At 52.2% G+C, this 4,671-nt stretch overlaps 1 non-coding gene across 1 annotated transcript; it reads right to left on the reverse strand.

Annotated features, from left to right (window-relative positions):
* Positions 1-686: 686 nt before the first annotated feature.
* On the reverse strand, positions 687-791 carry LOC121449002. The gene has a single exon (XR_005974461.1). It is a non-coding gene; the product is annotated as a U6 spliceosomal RNA (small nuclear RNA).
* Between the last annotated feature and the right edge of the window lie 3,880 nt (positions 792-4,671).

Genomic DNA, 4,671 nt, shown 5'->3' on the forward strand with positions numbered 1-4,671 from the left:
AACACACCTTTGCTCACCTGCATTCAGGGAAGACTCCCTATGTCGTCGAGGGAAACATCTGCAGACCCTGGCTGGTTGTCTTCACCTCTGATAGAACCCCTGTTTGCCTGTCTCTTCCACCTTCACCAGTCTTTTCTTTCTCATCCCAGACACTTTCCACTCGGGAAGCCAGAGCCCTCTAGAGCAGGGAACACAGCCCACTAGGCATTCTCTCTACCAACAATGACTATTAGCATAGTTGCTGCTTCATCCTCAGCATCCAGGCCACACTCCGCCCTCTGTGACCGATGGTTGAGAAAAGGTCCTAAAGTGGTCCAGAGGTGTGTATGCCGGACATCGGCACTTGTATCTGCATGAATGACACCATATGTGTATTCCCACACATGTGTTGAACATGGACTGTGAATACACACCTGGCTGTCTCTACACTTCCGGATGTATTGCCAGGTTAGAGTCTGTCTTTTCCTTCCTTCCTTCCTTCCTTCCTTCCTTCCTTCCTTCCTTCCTTCTTCCCTCCCTCTCTTCCTTTTTTCTTCCTCCCTCTCCTTTCCTTTTGTCTTCTCTCCCTCCCTCTCTCCTCTTTTCCTTGTCGCTCATCCTATTCTTTCTTTTTTCTTTCTTTTCTCCTTCTTCCCAACCTCCCTTTCTCCTTTCCTTTCTTTTTCTTGCTTTTTGACTTTTTTTTTTTTAATATGGAACGCTTCACGAATTTGTGTGCCATCCTTACTCAGGGGCCATGCTAATCTTCTCTGTATTGTTCCAGTTTTAGTATATGGGCTGGCGAAGAGAGCATGCTTTTTGATTTTTTTTTTTTTAGACATGATCTCACTCTGTAGTCCAGGCTAGCCTCAAAATCATGGCAACCCTCCTGTCAAGTACTGGGATTACAAACATGAGACATCCTGTTCATGAACCTTCTTCAAAGACATGTGATGTCCAGATGTGGCTCTAAAGACCATGTGCAGTGTTCTCAAGCCGAACACCTGGCAGCAGGGTTTAAACACGCCAGCTCATGATGCTCTGGAAGGACCTGGGTTCCATACTGGCTCTGCTCACAGCCACTGGGTACGTCTTACCCAAGATTTTCTTTGCCAAGTGACAGCAGCCATAGGTGCCTATGAGCAGTTAGTGTCCTTGTTGAGTTCGCTGCTTCAGCTCCCATGCACCTTTGAGGGGAAGGACAGTCCTGGTTGGGAGTTTGTATGGCGAGACCAAGGTACATAGTGATTATGCCTCTTCCCAGGTGCTCCCCCAATCCCAAGCCCTCATTACCCTACATGCATATTCATAAGGGATGGCCTCATCCCTACTCTGTAAATGGGTCATAAGCAGGAAGTAGAGGCCAGTGCAGAGATCTGAGGCCCAGGGGACAGGAGGCTCAAGGCAGGAGTGCGTCTGAGTCCTCATGGACGGGAGGCTGGTGAGAGGACTGGGTACCACTTGTGGGAAGTTAGGTTCCATTGAGGGCTTGGGAGGGCTTAGGTCTTTGTTAAGATTTGTTCAGTAATGACAGTATGTCAGAGACCCCTGGGGCAGATGGCTTGTGGAAGCCAGGGCTTTCTTCCTATGGGGATTAGGGAGTTGAGTGGGTGACAGGCACAGGGGGATGGACCATTTTTTCTCAATGAATTCAGTTTCCATGTCATTAAGTGGAGAAGCTAAATCTGCGCCCTCGCACTCCCGTGAGACTCGGTAAGGCTGGGTGACTTGTCACAGCCACGCCACACAGTTGTGATCTTGTCTTTGGAGGTGTGAGAGACGGTTATTCTAGTCCCAAATGGGAGGCTAAAGGCTGAGAGAAAAGCTGAAGGGCTGAGGTTGCCAAGCAATCAAACCTTGCTATCCCCTTCTTCATAGCATGTCCTCACCAGCCCCTGAGATAACCCATGCAAAATGATTGTTTCCGTTTTACAGATGAGAAGCGTGAGGCTGAAGGAGGAGGAGGTGGCCAGACAGGAATACACAGTGAGTAGTTGGCACAGGGTTGGTCCTTCCTCCCAGGGGACTACACAGTGAGTAGTCGGCACAGGGTTGGTCCTTCCTCCCAGGGTGATGCTGAGGACTACACAGTGAGTAGTCGGCACAGTGAGTAGTCGGCACAGGGTTGGTCCTTCCTCCCAGGGGACTACACAGTGAGTAGTTGGCGCAGGGTTGGTCCTTCCTCCCAGGGGACTACACAGTGAGTAGTTGGCGCAGGGTTGGTCCTTCCTCCCAGGGTGATGCTGAGGATCCCGGAGCCTAGCTGGCCGTGGTCTCAGGTGTGGGTAAGGCCAGCACCATGACAGCACAGTATTCTGTCATGGAAATTTCCAGCCTAAAACTTAGGAGCTCTTTCTGCACTGCAGCCATATTAATGCCCTCTCTTCTCAGAAAGCAGCTGCTCAGCCGGGTGGTCATGGTGGCACACACCTTTAATCTCAGTACTCAGGAGGCAGATGCAGGCGGATCTCTGTGCTTTTGAGACCAGCCTGGTCTCCAAAGCAAGTTCTAGGCTAGCCAAGGCTAGACAGTGAGATCCTGCCTCAACTACCTCACCACTCAAAAAACCAACTACTTTTAGACTGTGCTCTTGGATGCTCCTACCTGCTTTGTGGGGTTGAGCAGAATAACCAGCCTTACTTCAGAGAAGGGTATCGAAGCAGAGGAGGTGAAGTGTCCCCAGGATGGCATAGGCTCTGGGAGGCTGGGGCAGCCTAGGAACCTCAGGTGTCATACCTCTGTGTCTTGGGCATCCTACTGTCCTGGGTCATGGAAAGGGGGTGCTGTTGGTAGAGTTCATGGGGACAGGGGTGACTGGGGGAGCAGATACTGGGATGGGCACAATCGGAGGGTGGGTGGCATTTCAGGTTTAGAGAGCAGGCATATGAAAGGTGACTGTGAGGGGCTGTGGAGTCAGGATGTTGTCACGGTAGAATGAGGAAGCAGTTTGCGCTGAGAGCTCACTTAGCCTGCCTTGCCGCATCTCCTCCTTGTGCAGCCCTCACAGAAAGAGAGAGTACAGCCAAAGATGAATCGGGGCAGGGTGATGCTTTCAATCACTTCCAGTCTCCAAGAGAGGTGCAGCTGGCCAAGGACAGCCCTTGAGGATCTGAGGCCAAGGCCACACTTGGTGGCTTCCTAGCACTACCCCTTTCGAGTTGTGCGGACCTCAGTAGCAAGAGCAGCAGTTTCTGTGACCACTATTAGTGTCTGGCCAGGGCTAAGGTTACCTTGAGCCTCAGTTTCCTCATCTGTGAATCAGGGTAGGGAACAAATCTACTTCTCAGGACAGACACGGACTCAGATGGCGCCACGAAAGAGCGTGGCTCTTGCTTGAGCTCTGGCAAGGTGAATGACGTGTGACTGTCTATTGTGCCAGAAGCGCCAGGGAAGTGGGCAGAGCTTCATTTATTCCCCGTCAGGCTAGGTTGTAGGCTGGTGGACATGGTTCTCTGCATCCCGAAGATGTGGGGTGTGAGCAAAGCTTTGAAGACACCACTGGTGGGATAAAGAGAAGGACTTTCAGGAGGAAGGCACCGCACGGGCTGATGGGTGGAGGAGGGAAAGTGCAGGGTATTTGCGGAACAGCCCCGGCACAATTACCGGCTCAACCAGGTGCTGTGTGAATCACCCAGGGAAGCAGTTGGGCAAGATTTTTGGCCCCTGGGGCCAGCCAAAGCCTATACACTTCACTCCCTAACATTATCTGGTCTAGAGTCGATGGGGAGAAGGTTTGGGGTGAGCTACCATAATTACCGACCTCTGCTGCACCTGATCGTGGGGATGACCTGCCAGGATGCCCTCCCCCCAGTGACCTCCTTAGCTGGGAGGTCTGGCTGCAGTGCCGAGCAGTCTGCCTGCATCTGTGTGTCTCTGTGGCCAGAGGCAGAGCCAGTGGTTTGAAGAACAGGTGGATGGAGAGGAGGTGGTCTGGACAGATACGAGGTTGGGGGCCTTGGCGGGGACTGGATGATGAGGGGCCTCTATTCCTTGGGCACTTGCTGCATGTTGTAACAGTGCCACGGGGCAAGCACCTTTACTTCAGTAGGGGAAACTGAGGCTCAGAGAAGTAAAGTAGCCTCCTCCAATCTCCACCTCTCTGTCTCCCTCTCCTTCCCTTCCTCCCTCCACTCCTTCTTTCCTTTCACAGAATCTCACGTAGCCCAGGCTGACCTAGAAACTGCCTATGCAGCTAAGGATGATCTTGAATTTCTGATTCCTGACTCCCGAGTGCTCCAATTACAGGCATGAGCCACCATGTCGTTTTATGTGGCTCAAACCCAGGACTTCATGCATGTAGTCAACTCAGCTACATTACCACCTCTCCTTTTCATCCAGTAATTTATTATTCAGCACCCATAGATCGAGCAAAGGTTTTGCGCCAAGGTCTAAAGGAGTCACAGAGGACCACCTCTTAGATCCTTCCTGGGGTCAGTCACACAATGGCCCTGGTGAAGTTCAAATCCAGGTGTATTTCCATATTCTCGCACGGTTCAGGATACAAGCCTAGGTCAGAGTTGGGTGGGGCTGCGCCCGCCCGCGTAATTACAGGAGTTTTCCCCACCTCAACCTCTTTCGGTAAAGTCTAGCCCCAAGCACCTGTCCCAGGTGAGTCTTAGGAGGCCGCCGAGCGTCGCCGGAAAGTGTCGAGCGACTTCGGCAGGTGGGGGCGGGGCCTGGGCGGGGCTGGGC

This window comes from Microtus oregoni, unplaced genomic scaffold (genome assembly GCF_018167655.1).
Source record: "Microtus oregoni isolate MIOR12 unplaced genomic scaffold, Mior012 000005F_ref0000423, whole genome shotgun sequence".
NCBI lineage: Eukaryota > Metazoa > Chordata > Mammalia > Rodentia > Cricetidae > Microtus > Microtus oregoni.